At 34.0% G+C, this 16190-nt stretch overlaps 1 long non-coding RNA gene across 2 annotated transcripts in view; it reads left to right on the top strand.

The window, feature by feature from the left end:
* The window catches only part of LOC132098331 (uncharacterized), a 34490-nt gene that overhangs the window by 10219 nt on the left and 8081 nt on the right, over window positions 1–16190 (top strand). The window contains exons 1-2 of one of the 2 annotated variants that reach the window (XR_009422872.1): window positions 4042–4131; window positions 5090–5252. This is a non-coding gene — a long non-coding RNA (uncharacterized LOC132098331). Of the gene's footprint in view, window positions 1–4041; window positions 4132–5089; window positions 5253–16190 lie in introns of those variants that run through there. The other variant, XR_009422873.1, reaches the window with a different exon arrangement.

The raw sequence follows: 16190 nt of genomic DNA, 5'->3' as shown, positions 1-16190 counted from the left end.
ATATGAATTTATAATTAAATTAAAAATATTCTATATTCTATATAATAAATTATATTTAATAATAAATGTATTAAAATAATTGATTATTAAATAAATTGTATATTAAATTATATGTTAAATATACATTAAATATGAAAAAAAATATATAGATTTTTTTATATAGATTGTTGTTTGTTTTTTTTGCAAATTTGCAGGGATTTATATTTCGGTTGTGCCAGGTTGGTTTATGTGAATGATTATGAATCACTTCTTGGAGATTGGTGATTGAAAAATGCGATGACCAGGGTGTGACCCCTAGTGAGGTGAGAAATCGCTTCATTTCTCTAAACGATTTAGTATCGGTGACCCGTTGAGCTGCAAAATACCCAAGGCTGTTCTTTTTATTGCCTGGTTGATTATTTGACATGCTGAACGAGTTTATTTCTCAGAAACAGGTGATTGCATCCATTTGCAATCACTTTGTTATTCTGTTTGTTGGTCTTGTTGAAGTACGGTTTCATGGCCGTCCATGACTGATTAAGTTTGCATTTAATTATGAAATTTTGACAAACGTGCGCACCTGCCCATTAATGGCACAAGGCTGAGCTTCAGCGGATCTGAGGGCAGATTGTTGATGTCCATTGTTGGCTTTTATGATCCCCAGCACCATAATAGATCATTTTCCATACGCTCCACTGCTTTAAAGCCCATATTTTTAAAAGGGATGCACACAAGGGAAAGAGCTTCCGTCTCATTTACACGCGTCTCTAAATCTTTCACAGTCTCCAGGCCAGAGAAAAAGGAAAGGGAAGGAACTAGGATGGATGAGAAGCTTAAAGATCTGTAGGGGCACAAAAGGATAACTGGTCTCTCAATGGACGCGTGTTAAGCTTTGTAAACTTGTGAGGCCACGGGTCTGCTGGACTTGATACCAGTGCTCATCACATCCGGATAAAAGCGCAATGTTTCGACAGTGTAGTGGATTCTGTGCCTGTAAAACAACTGCAGTGTAGACAATGCTGACTTTCCTCAAAGGGCTAAAGCACATTTAAAGGGACAATTCACCCAAAAATGAAAATTTGCTGTTAATTGACTCGCCTTCAGGCCATCTACATGTACATTAGGTGACTTTTCTTCTTCAGTAACAAATTATGTTCATCTAAAAAGTAGATTTTTAGCAGAAACCGTGGTGCTTGATGATTCGTATAGTTCAAGTCAATGGCTCTCATCACTTTGAGAGTCAAAAAAGGATATCGGGCAGCACAAAATTAATACTTATGGCTCCTGACAGTATATTGAAGTCTTATGAAGCGAAATGATCGGTCTGTGCAAGAAACTGAATATTATTTAAAACATTATTACCTGCAATAATCCACAGTCTCAAGCAACAGGGAAACACCATTCTTTTTTATTCACTGGTTCATTAGACAGTTCATTCCAGCGAACAGCACAAGAACACCTTTTCGAGTTTTAAATGAAAGCTTTGTGCTTTTAAATGATTTTTTGTTTTGTTTTTCATATTTAATGAATGTATTTTTATTTATTAAATATTGTACATCTTATTTAAACCATATATTGGAGTCATATATTGGAATGCCTGTAAAACATCTGCGGTGTCCATAATATTGATTTGCCTCACAGGATTGCTGAGCGTTTAACAAACATGACTGATATTATGAGGCAAAATGGGATAAAATTTGGGCTAAAATGGATTTAGTTTGCAATTTGCTTTGAGTCGGTCCTGAGGTAGTGGGTCATTCTCAGTTGAGTGATAGCAAATGAAATTATCTGTGTTTTGGAGCATCTGCTCTCTTCGGCTAACAGGGACATCTCATCCAGGCCTGAAATTAGATTTTTTTATAAGCTAATAAAGCTTTTACTTCATAAAATTATTTTTAAATGGTTTTATTTCCAATAGTTTGCTTAAGAATTTGTCTGTAGAGCAACAAGAGCGCTTTTGCTGCTGCTGCTACTGTGTGTGTGTGTGTGTGTGGTAAAGAAGAGCCTCAGGCAGCTTGAGTAAACTGGCCATGGAATATAACGGAGAGACATCTCTGCAGAGCATTCTGGGAATTGGAGAGCCACATATCAAACAACTGGATATAAAGATGTACCCTTTTGTCCCTGGTGAGCAATTCACATTTAGCTGCTGGTAATTACCGACTAAAAATGAACCTGCAAGGTTATTGGACAGTGAGAGAATTATGCTAATGTAATATGTCTTGCTATACAGTGGCCCCAACAGTATTTGGACACTTAAGGCACACTTAAAAATGTGCAAATGTCATTTATATAACAAAATGTCAAACTGTGAAGCATTTTTTTAAAATATAAAGACAGCATATGTACACTTTTTCAGGCCAAACTTTTCACAAAAACAGTTCTGTAAAACAATGGATACAGTGCCTTAAACAATTATTTTTGTTTTCTTATTTTTATTTGATAAATGTAATTTTGTATTTATTTTATTAGGTTTTTATTTGTATTAATTGAATGATTTCCTATTTTAAACAAATATCTTTTTATAACTTTGATCTGTGTTTGGATTTATTTTTTTGGTTGTCGATTTTGCAGCATTATTTTTGAAATGGTTTTCCTTTTTATCATTTATTTATTTATTATTTATTTATTTAGTTTTATTAATTACAAATTGTATATTTCATTTAAAATATTACATTTTATTTATTTTACATTTTCATAATTTTGATTGGTATTTGGATTATTTTGGGGGTTTCCCATTTTGCGGCAAAAGTTTGCAGATGCTACTTAGTTTGATATTCAAGCATTTTAAGTGTACATTAAAAGTCTATATGTTTTTTAAGGCTGCACAAGAATAACTGGATTAATTAATTAATTACATATTACAACAGATATAGTACACTTTTAATATATATTTTGGTCTTCTTATTTCTATTGATATAGAAATTGTTTTATTATTTAAATTTTCATCCATTTAATAGCTTTTTATTTATTTATTTATTCATTAAATATTTCATTTTTATTTCAAGTATTATTTATTTATCATTGTATAATATCTTTTTAGTATTTGGATTAGTATTTGGATTTATTTTTGGGTTGGGTTTTGCAGCATTGGTATTCAGATGCTACTTGGTTTGATTTTCAAGCATTTTTAGCTTAAGTTGTCTGCTCGACATATTGCAACCTCCATCAAAAGCCTAGAATGAGCTCTTACTGCTCAGGCTTAATAAAAGGGATGTCATGCACACATGTAAACACTATTTACAGACTTGAATGCAAATGGGGCGCAGGAATAATCAGGGTCAGTGGGTCTGAACCCGTCCTGCCCTCCTACATTTAATCTCTGAGGGGAGTCAAAGGGCTCAGCATTGTGGAGTGTGCTGTGAGCTTTTGAGGATTTAATGAGGTCCTGTGACATTTGATAAATAATTCAGCGTCCCTTCTGATTTTTAAAACCCTGTTGATGAACAGGTGGGACTGTAAATGCTGCTGACCAATCGCTTTCCTGTGCTCTTTATAAACGGCACAATGCCATTAAATAATGAAATGACTTCTTTCTCGCCTCCCTCCTTTACCCCTTCTGTTCAAGCATGTTCATAAAAAATGTGAGATGTCTTTCCTCTCTGAGAAGTACAGCACCTGTGTTCCTATTTCAGTCAGTGCTGTCCATTGGGTTTTTTTTTTCTGGTTCTTGTATTGTGTTTAGGAGTATAAGCATGCACAGCTAAAGGATTGAAAAGTGGGTTGTCTTGCTTTAAACTTGCCCCCGTTTGGCCTGAACAGATGTGAGGCCTATTTTCGCATGATGGCTCTATTGCAGATGGGGGTCCCCAGGGTGCATGGAGAGGGTCTCCTGAGAACAAACACAGAACAAATACACTATTGAACTGCTCGTTCATTGAAGTCAACGTGAAATCAAAACAACCCTATTTGCTTTCTTAAAACATGTCCCTTCTCTTATCAGAAGTGGAAAAGGCTTATCCTCATGATCTATAAGCAAAATGTAATGACTTCTCTGAAGCAACTTATGTGTTATGTTATGCTACTTATGCTAATGTTAATCCAATTGGCTATATTTTTGGCCTGGGATTTTCAATCTTTTAGATGCTTTGGATCCCTCAAATATCATTGTCTTCATGCGAAGAACCCCCATCTTAAATTGTTCAGCTTCAGGTATAGAAGATTATAATCATTTGTTAGTATATTATATGCTGAATATATATTGTAATTTTTGTTCTCACTATAGTAACTGTACTGTTCGATGTACTATTTATTTATTTATTTTTTAATGAAGTAATTGGTCAAATATTTTACATTTTTTTTATTTAAATTCTATTGATTTGTTCTAATCAAATTGATTAATTTAAATAAGCTTTAAAATATTTATTGTAATCAATTTTTTATTTTTTATTTAATCATTTCAGATTTGTTACACTGTTTTCTCTTAACTTTTCCATATTTAAATATTTTTTAAATATTTTAATCAAAATGTATTTTTGTTTATATTATTTCAAATTTCTAAAGAAAAATGTTTGTTCATATTTTTTATTAAATGCTTATTTAAATAATTATTTAATATTTATTATGTCAACTTTTGTAATATTTATTTTAATATTTATTATTGAAATATATATTTTAAATATTTATTTTAATTAAATGCATTTATTTTAGTCTGTTTTTAGATTTATTTATTTTGATCTTTTAACATTTGTTGATCTCATTTTCTCTAAACTTTTATACAGCCCTCTGGTTTGAAAGCTTCTGTTTTAGACTACATTTACACATTTTATCCAAAGTAGCTTGCAATGAACTTATTATATTAATTTTATCAGATCATGTATTCCCTGCGAATCAAATGCATGACCTTGTTGTTTGCCGATGTCATGCTTTACACTTAGAGCTACAAGAACAAAATCTTACTAATAGTTAATACAGTAATTTAATGCTGGCATTTCCGTTAGGGTTTCAATCTTGCTAAAATATTGTTTAATTATTGACATGAAATAAGTAAACTAAACTAAATTAAGTCAACATTTGATGACCTTATATGAACTGTACCTTGGTACCTTGTTACGATTCACAGCTCTCTTATCATCATCTTCATCTCTGTCTTTCTCAGTCTCTGGCCCAGATGCTAAAAGTGGTAGCATGGCAGGCAGGCCGTGGAGCCCGAGCTGCCCGGTGTTAATGATGATTAATGAAGAGAGGAGAAAGGCTTCACCTCCTCCTGAACCTGCGATGATGCCCCTGAGGTGTGAGGCTAACTGAGCTCCCTCCTTTAAATGTGTGACAAAGTGAGTTTATGAATTGTATCAAAAGCATAAAACAGTTTTTTTCGATGCCAAGTGAGTTTGCAGGTGTTCCAGGGTTTCATTAGCATAGCAACGAACATCTCAGGAGGCTAGATGGTAAAAACGAGATGGAGGAGAGTGAAATTCACATGCATTTGCAAGCTGACGAGCATGCTGTCAAGGTTTGTGTGTCTGTGTGCTTCCAAAATTGCTGTTTGTGTGCATTGTAAAGAGTGCAAACCGGGAAAGGGAAAAAGCGTGAGAGAGAGAGATGTCGTAGAGCAGATCGCAGACGCCTCCTCCACACCAGCTGCCCAACACTTACAGCAATTACATCCACATCTCGCCTTTGCAGCTGGAACACACACACACATCAGAACCTCCACTAATCAAACCGCAGTCAATGTCTGCTGGCTCCCGCTGTGGAGAAAAGCTTTTAGTCTACTTGCGAGTGTTTGGAATACTTTTGACGTGGAAATGGACCCTTGGCAGAACAGCATGATGCTGGGGTCTTAGTGGCCACTTGTTATGTAGTTGCTAAGGCAACAAATTGAATCCAGTAATGCATATAAAAGTATTTTTATGGTTTGCATGAAACCGATAGTAACCCATATATGCACCCAAGATAGACGTTTCTGGAACGGACCAAAAGTCTAGATATACAGATAACATAACACTTTTAAGTAAATTTTTAAGCAAATAAACAACTTGAAAAAAAAGGTGTTTTGGGATTTAATTTCATAAAGTTTTGTTTTGTTTTTATTTAGTGTTTGTTTGTTTGTTTTGTCTCGCTCTGCTTTTTTTGCACAGGAAAACTAGATTTAGTCATGTAGTTTACCAGTCAAATATATCACTTATTTCATATTTTATTTTATTTATTTATTTATTTATTTTAAACTCAAATATGACTTCTACCTTGTTTTCATAATAAAGGACCTCTAGGTCAATTGTTTTTACTATTATGAAATTAATTAATTTATTATTATTATTTTTAAATTATTATTATTATTTTACAATATATTTATTATATATATATATATATATATATATATATATATATATATATTTTTTTTTTTTACAATTAAATTAATACATTTAAAATGTAAGTGAAATATAATATGCTCATTAATTAATTGCTGTCATATATGTTATATAAACTTGTATGTGGGGTCAAACACAAACAAATATGAATCATCCCTGGCTCTCAGGCGAATAACCCTAGCAGGAAATCAGTTGGTGTTATTTAACAAATTCATAAAGATTTATCACCTCTAATAAGCATAATGTTTCTGTTTCCAGTGTGGAGAACAGTGCTTTATAATGTATTCTTCTCCAGAAGGGACTTGGGTCTGTATTAATGTAGTTGAGTGCGGCTGTTCCAGTGTCACCCTTGTTCCAGCTCGTGCTTTACTTGGAGGGCTAGAGATTTCCTGTTGGTGGGCTATTGATTTTTATTTGCATAGTTATTTGTTGATGGATTTGTTGAGGTGGCCTATCGGTCAGTTAAGAGGCTATGAATGAGGCAAAGTGGCTTGAGCCTTTACAAGCCTCTTAGAATTTAAAATATAATTATATAGAGTTAGGTAAGCTTGAAAAAGCCAACTTACTTATTTAATATTTAAGCTGCTGCTGCTTCTTCTGAGCCAAAATTTAGTCCGCATCTCCTCCTAGCGCTTTAAAGCTAATACCACCAAACTCGGGTCAGACCTTCAGACTATTGTTAGTTGCTATATTTTATATATTCTACATATATTTTATACATATATTCTGTGGGAAGTCGTGGCCTAGTGGTTAGAGAGTTTGACACCTAACCGGGTTGTGGGATTGAATCCCGGGCTGGCAATACCACGACTGATGTGCCCTTGAGCAAGGCACCAAACCCCCAACTGCTCCCTGGGTGCTGCAGCATAAATGGCTGCCCACTGCTTCGGGTGTGTGTTCACTGCTGTGTGTGTGCACTTTGGATGGGTTAAATGCAGAGACGAATTCTGATTATGGGTCACCATACTTGGCTGAATGTCACTTTCACTGTATATTTCTCTATATTTTCTGATCTGGCTTACAATTTTCAAAAATCAGACTATCAAAACCACTAAAACCCCATAGACTTGTTAACAAAACATGTTAGCAATGTGCTAACCTGCTAACAACATGTTAAAAACATGCCAGAAACATGCTAATCATGCTAAAAACATGCTAGCAACATGATAATCATGCTAGAAACATGCTAGTGACTTCTTAATGAAATGTTAAAACATGATAATCATGCTAGAAACATGTTAATGACTTCTTAATAAAATATAAATCTTGTTAAAACATGCTAGCAATGCTAATCATGTTAGAAACACGTTAGCAAAACATGTTAACCATAATAACAAAACATCATAGCAACATGCTAATCATGCTAAAACATGTTAGCAACAGGCTAATCATGCTAGAGACATGCTAGCAACATGCTAATCATGTTAAAACATATTAACAAGTAAGGCATGCTAAAAACATGCTAATCATGCTAGAAACTTGTTAACAACATGCTAATCATGTTAACAGGTTAAATCATGTTAGCAATCTGTTAAATCATGCTAGCAACATCTATTTAAGATAAGGCAAGGCAAGTTAATTTATATAGCACATTTCGTACACAATTGTAATTCAAAGTGCTTTACATAAAAGAAAGTAAAATAATCATGAAGAAAAATAATAACAAAAATAAAAACATGCAATTTTACAACTTTATTTAACCTATCTATCTAAACTTTAAAATATCTAGCTTTTAGAACTGCTTCAAACTTTCAGTCAAGGCTTTTTCAAGCCAACTTCAAGCTTTGTTCACAAACTTAAAGTTACACATAATGCTTTAGCTCCACCAACAATTATTCTACAATCCCACTCCATAGTTATGCATACTAAGTATCAAATACATCCTGGTTGGCTGTGATTAAGGCACCTGTTTTTTTTTTTTTTTTTGCATTGCATTGCATTATATTGCATTTCATTGCATTGCATTGCATTGCAGGCTTTCTTTATATTACGGTGTCTTTTTAACATAATTAAAATGCAAGAACGGGAGAATTTAGCAAGGGCTGACCACAACAGTTTTCTGAATTAAAGGCTTCTCGTAAGGCTTTAGCTCACTGTTTGCCTTGTCCTTCCATACATATTCCAACCAGAGCTGCAAAGATAAAAGGCTTAAATGGATTAGCAATCATTACAGTTACAGTAGAAGGGAAAATGCCATTGTTTGTAGTCAAAGCACGCACATGCACACACTGTTGGAAATGATGTTGTGGCAGCTGCCATATCGCTTACAATGACCTGCCGGAGGTTCAATGTGTGTGTGTGAGAGGCTGTGTGTGTGTGAGTGTGTGTGTGTGTATGAATGCACTTTATATATTGTGTGTGAAAGCATGTTTCTCACCACAAATGGTATCAGCAGAGCTCTCAGTGGGATTTCTGGATGCGGTTGAGGTTGAGAGTATCGTGGTGTGGAGGCTCCTGCTTGACTGGAATGGAAAAGGATTCAAAGAGAATTGCTACCTTGTTTTTATTTTAAGGGACCTTGAATACCACCAAATATGTATTTATCTCATAAATACTTTTAACTCTCTCTCTATATATTTTCAATTAAAATTGTATATGTATATATATATATATATATATATATATATATATATATATATATATATATATATATATATATGTATATATATATATATATATATATATGTATATATATATATATATATATATATATATATATATATAAAGTGCATTTCGTAAGACCTTTTTTTATAATTACCTTATTAATTGTATCGGTGTTGTTTTTAAATGAAATACTTAACTTTAACCAATTACTCCAATATAATATAGAATATAAAATATCTCAAATAAATTATGTAAAATATAAATTATACATTGCAAGTATTATGTTGTAGTATTAGTCGGTTAATCAGTTATTGCTCTTGATATTGTAATATTGATTATTAATGTTGATTAATTGAATACATGTAAATATGTTTTTATGTTTGAGAAAACGGCACTCCATACAATATCTGTCTGTCCGTCTGTCTATCTATATAATTAAAATTGTATTTTTACAATCAAATTAATGCCTTTTAACAAAATGTAAAAATAAAATTAATACATTTAAAATAAAAAAGATGCATTAATTGCTATAATTAGTTCACTGGGATAAGCATACAGTTTTTTTATATAATAATAATATTATCATTCTACTATGCTAATTTGGCTTTCAGAAAACATTTCTTATGTTTATCAATAATGCTGCTTAATATTTTTGTTGAAACTGTGATATATTACCAAAAGTTAGACATAAGATTCAATAAATAAATAAATAAATAATATGATTAAAAGTACAAAATAATAAAATTAAAATTAAATTAAAATAAAACAATTAAAAGGGTCAAAAGTGACATTTATGTAAAAAAAGATGCTCTTTATGTAAACAGTAGTCAACATTTGAAGTGGATCAAAACCTTTCATCAAAATGAAAGTCCCAAAACTGAAAAACAAAATGCGTTCTTGTCAGGACAACTTTGATTAACTTTTTTTTGATCCACTTCAAATGCTGACTACTGTACACTGACATTCAATTATGAGTTGAGTTCAGCAAAACATCTATGATGATTTTTTTAAAGAGATAAATTGCTTGTGGCTTTAAAATGATGTGGTAGAAGAAGAGAGAAGCAAGTTAACACACCATTAACAAGCTGGTTTCCCAGCACCTATCAGTTTTCAAAGGTGAAAGGTCACAAAATAAAAATGCGTTCGAAAATCATTGTTGAGGGCATACTCAACCTTTAGCAAAGAGCAATCCTGTGATTCAGACCAATTTGCGGACAAACGAATAACCATGATTGTGCTACAGTTACTTTCACACTCTACCAATGCAGCAATTTAGCCGAAGTAATTTAAATTTTAATCTGTAATAAAAAATAAAGTGAGCAGGCTGTTAACGCTTAGTTTGTTAGTGAGCTCTCATGTTATTATTGCCGGAGAAACCGGAAACACTAGAGCTGATTGGATCTGGGAATTCATGCTCATCTAATTATGCTAAGTTCCACTGAGGGAATGTCTTTGAGGAGCATCAACAAAAAGGCTTAATAAATAACAGTGAGATTTTTATTTATTTATTTATTTTCCTGTTTGTAATATATTTCTTGTAAATGGTGATAAACAATAGATAGAACAGAAATATTATGAGATAGGTGAGGTGTATGCACACATTATGTGCAGATCATATCGTGCCAGGTTTTGACATTTCTGTCAGAGCTCCAAGATGCAAGTTTCAGATGAAGAAATAAAAGATCAAAATCTGTTGTTACTGCATGGCTTCAGTGTCTCTCTGTCTTGCTGTTGTTTCTGGCTAATTAAATTCCACCCTGAGCGCTGCTGTTATGTATGGCTGACAGGTAACGTTATAAATGCATAACTCACATGCAACCAAGCACCTGTCGACACACGCCTTCCATTATTAGGAGCTGCTTTTATGGTGCTATTTGTGCTGCAGTGCTATTAAACGGCACGTTTAGACCATGATGCTATGTGGAAAATGGACTTTAAAATGTCTTTAAACTAGATTTGCATTTTCACAAGGAAACGCTAGTGCTTGCAAGGCAGCAAAAGCATTGTGTTCATACAAACCAGTGTGTTCGTAATTAAGATAATACATTAAAATAAGACTCACCAATTTGCAATATCAAGCAGCAAAACAAGTTCTTTTGTACAGCTAAAAACAGCTGGAAACAGATGACATAGGAAGTCAGATTGACTTATCTTGAAAGGTGACACTCTTACATAAAAAGATGGATAGTTCTCTTAAAAACAAGATTCAGTAAAGGCATTTACCTGTCAAATATTTCTGAATAATCAATTTATTTAATTTTATGTTTTTAGAACTGCTACCTTGTTTTCTCTATGAACCTAGCACCATTAAATGTATATATATGTTATGGCTGTCAATGAATAAATGATTAAATTATTATTGTTTATTATTTTATTAATTTTTTTTACAGTACATTTATGTTTTTAATGAATGATTGTTTTACACACACACACACACACACACACACACACACACACACACACACACACACACACATATATATATATATATATATATATATATATATATATACACAGTACAGACCAAAAGTTTGGACACACCTTCTCATTCAAAGAGTTTTCTTTATTTTCATGACTATGAAAATTGTAGAGTCACACTGAAGGCATCAAGGGCTATTTGACCAAGAAGGAGAGTGATGGGGTGCTGCGCCAGATGACCTGGCCTCCACAGTCACCGGACCTGAACCCAATCGAGATGGTTTAGGGTGAGCTGGACCGCAGACAGAAGGCAAAAGGGCCAACAAGTGCTAAGCATCTCTCAGGGAACTCCTTCAAGACTGTTGGAAGACCATTTCAGGTGACTACCTCTTGAAGCTCATCAAGAGAATGATAAGAGTGTGCAAAGCAGTCATCAAAGCAAAAGGTGGCTACTTTGAAGAACCTACAATATGACATATTTTCAGTTGTTTCACACTTTTTTGTTATGTATATAATTCCATATATGATTCCACATGTGTTAATTCATAGTTTTGATGCCTTCAGTGTGAATCTACAATTTTCATAGTCATGAAAATAAAGAAAACTCTTTGAATGAGAAGGTGTGTCCAAACTTTTGGTCTGTACTGTGTATATATATATATATATATATATATATATATATATATTCAAATTATTAAAATAACGCATTTTAAAATGAACATTAAAATCACTTTGCATTTGAGATTACACTAGTGTTAAAAATGCACAAACCCATGTATTATGAGAGCAGTTCATGAGACTTGTGCTCTACACTGAAACAAATTGATGTAAAATTTACTTCTAAACAATTTCAATAACTGTAAGACATACTCAGATAATCTCTAATATTTTTACAGTCTACATTTCAAGCCCTCTAAAGCCATGCAGATGAAAAAATTAGTCAATATATGCAGGGATGAATTGAGATTTCAGGTGTGCTATAAACTTTTAAATGCAATATGGCTGTGGAAACTTTTGCCAAATGGGGGATGTTCGCATGGAAGCTGGTGTTTTTAGAGACCATTACATCAGCTGTTAGTGAGGGATGTGATGTGGTGGTGGCTTGTGAATGCAAAAAAAACTTCCCGGAAGGTCAGATCTAGAGAGAGCACTCGAGACATTTGAGCGTCTGCTCTGGTGCTGCTAGAGATGATATTTTCCCTGCGGTTGTGTCAAAATGCCCTGCCGACCCACAGATAAACCTTTCACTGCACAAATCCCAGGTTTTTCGTTGACCTCTCCCTGTGTTTGAACTGTGCCAGCTGAATAGTGCACTCACACCCCCAATTTGCTTCCATGTGCCCAATGCAGGGCTTGATGAAAGGGCGAGAGGAGAGAGAATTTACCCCACACTGGGGTCTGTTACTCATTCCTCATGCACGGAGAGCGTTTGCATCTGTTCATTTCCACGGAGAGACCTTGAAAATGTTCCAAGATTCTCCTTTTATTACAATTAGTGCACAAGGGGTCTTTGATGCTGTGTCTATGAAGACCCTCAAATCTAATACTGCCCTGCATATGCGTTTCGAGATTGTAAGTGTGATGTGATGTGCGTTCAAGTGATGCTTGTTCTTGTTCTGCCACAGAGAGTGATGGGAAGTGCATCTTGGATGTGTAAGAAGAAGTGAGGAGCTGAATGAGTCTGATGCTTCTAGTGAGTTTGAAAGCCGTAATTATGATGTGATGTGCATTTAAGCAGTGGACATAAAATGGATAATTTTTTCACTTCTCAACTAAGACAGAAAGGTATTTTAGTATAATTTATTTGATATTTGATCAGACATACAGCAGTAATATTGTGAAATAATAAAAACATTTTAAATAAACATTTTCTATTTTAATGCATTTTTTATTTTTTTACATTTAAGGTCGTTGCAAATAAAATACAAAACAAAAAACAGTTTTTCGGGACATTTGATGTTAATTTGCTGTTCAGGATTGCATTAATCTTTTTGAAAGAACTCTCTAAAGATTACCAAGACAACATTTATTTGATCCAAAGTACAGTAAATTCAGTTTATTTATTCAGGAAATATAATTAAAAACTGTTAACATTTTCATATATTTTTTTAAAGTAATTTATTCCAGTGAGGCAAACGTAATTTGCAGCATCATTGCTGCAGTTTTCAGTGTCACATGATCCTTCAGAAATCATTCAGATATGCTTATTTGCTGCTCAACTAACATTTATTATTATTATTATTATTATTATTATTATCAATGTTCAAAACGGTTGGGCTGCTTAATACTTTTCTAAAAAATAAAAAAAACTGTGATGTCACTGTTAAGCAAGTTAATGCATCCTTGCTGAACAAAAGTATTAATATCTTTAAAAAACAACAACAACAACAACAGTATACAGTATATGCAATGTTTGTTTAGTTGTACTCTTTAAAATCCAGTTTGTATCCAGTTTTTTTTATTTTTTTATCTAATTTGTATCATTTGTTAATGTAACTCAGTATAATATCATGGCATTTATATGTGCTCATTTTAAAAATACCATCAATATTTCAAAAATACCATCAATACTTCAACACCTTGAAGTTAAGTGAAGTCAGATGGCAAATGGGAGGGAAGTGAAAACATATATAGAAAAAGACACATATATATATATATATATATATATATTGTGACGAGTGGGGCGGGGCCGAGGGACATGGGAGCGAGGCCGGTGGAGTGATTGGAGATGAGCTACACCTGTTCGACCCACCGGTCTCGAGGCCCATGGAGGAGATGGAAGGATATAAAACTGGAGCGACGACAGTGAAGGACGAGAGAGGACCAGGCCTGGGCATTATTTTAGGTTTCGGTTTCATTTTGTGCGCACCAGTCGTCCGTGAGGGGCTGGTGCACTGTTTTGTGTTTATTTTTGAATTATTAAATGTTATTTGATTGTCCGCCGGTTCCCGCCTCCTTCTTCCCGACGATTAGGAAGTTTAATCCATTACATATATATATATATATATATATATATATATAGAGAGAGAGTATCCAGCCACACAAGGCTTTAGTTTGATGGCAATAGTGGGTTTCAGAAAGAGAGAAAGAATGTGGCCTTAAAATGTTGCTTTTAAGTGCAGGATTAAGAGAAAGTTGAAGAGGGAGTAAAGGAAAGCACAACAAGAGTCGGGGCCACAGTGAGTGTCTCCTGAGAGCCCAGCACACTGTTTACAGGGTCAATTCAAGGCTGAGCTGTTCCCTTCATCTCTGCTTGAGCCATTAGCTGAAGAGTGCTAGCGCTGACCCCATCTGTGCTCTAGAAATCAATATACGACCAGATGAGCACCTGGGCCTGTGCAAAATAAACATCATTGGTAAGGTTTAGCAGAACTTGTTCTTGTCATTATAAATTAAGCATTTCAACATCAAAAAGTGCATTGTGCACAAGTGCATACATACATAATACCATCCTAAAACTTGGTATTACAAGCACTTCCTGTGTCATCGCCATCCCAAACCACATCCATGCCCTGATTCTGACTAGATGAGCCCATCTAGTATTATGAGTCTTCATCATGTCTTTGGGTATAGTATTGCCCTTTATTTATATTAAGATATTAATACTCAACACTGATATCAGTATGTACACACACACACACACACACATACACACACACACACACAATCACGGATGACTGTCTTAGGTTGTGGAAACAGGAGAGGAAATAGTCTTTCATGTCAGTTTGGATTGTTATATCATCGGTGTTGTTCAGCACAGGGGCCTGTGTGTCAAATGTGATTTGTATATTAGATGGACCAGTGGTTCAATAGATCGTGATCTGGGATAGAAAAGCTGAAGTATGTGGAACTGCTCTGCCTGTGCAAATGAATTTCACATTATTGTAGGTCACTGAATTCATTCAGCATGCCAATCAGCCGAGCTCCTTGGGGGACTTGTGTGTGGCAAGTTGCATTTCTACGTAGCGTGGATCCAGCGGGTGGTTGTAAATTAAGACTTCCATTTTCCTTTCCCGGAAAAGCAGCCTAATTTATCAAACACATCTGTGTGAGTGCGCGTGTGGAAATGAGCAACCTGAAGGGCTGTCTCATTTCTTCTGTGGCTGATTGTATCTGACTAGAGGACGTGAAAAAATGACCCCTGCAATCGTTGCGGGCTTGCCAACAGGAAGCCTGCCAGTTTAGAAGGTGGAAAGTCCATTAAAAGATTAATTTAAGGAAGCGACTACGCTCCTTGTGGACTTATTAGAAGCTCATCAGAATATAGCAGGTGAATTTGATTTATTAGCCAAACTGCTGAATATGTGCTGAGATTCAGCAGTCATTTTTCTAGGTTAGATCTAAAAATAATAACACTGTTCTTGTATTAGCACCAAGAGGCAACTTGTCTTCATAACTTTGTGTGTGTGTGTGTGTATATATATATATATATGTATATGTATATATATAAAATACAACATTTAATAAGTTTTATTTTGCAGTTTTGGAGCTATTAAATGTTAAAAATAGAATTTCTTTATTATAGACATGATTAATCTTTAAAATATCTGGTGCATCTGAATTTCAACACAGAAAGAAAGAAAGAAAGAAAGAAAGAAAGTTTTATTATTATCAAATCAACATATTAGAATGATTTTTAAAACATGAAAAAATCTTATTGATTACAAATTTTTGAATTGCCGAATATTTAATTATTTGATCATGCATGTTTGTAAAATGGAAAAGAACAACTTTGACATAACTCATTCATGTTTTGCACATTAAAAATGAGGATGGGCATCTAAATGATTTGTTTTGGACACATATGAAGTGTCCCTCCTCTCCACTGCATCTTCTGTCTCACATGACCACAGTTAAGCATTCTGTAGCTCATGCAAC

This window comes from Carassius carassius, chromosome 22 (assembly GCF_963082965.1).
Source record: "Carassius carassius chromosome 22, fCarCar2.1, whole genome shotgun sequence".
NCBI classification, from domain to species: Eukaryota; Metazoa; Chordata; class Actinopteri; order Cypriniformes; family Cyprinidae; genus Carassius; species Carassius carassius.
This window is presented reverse-complemented; position numbering and strand designations above follow the sequence as displayed.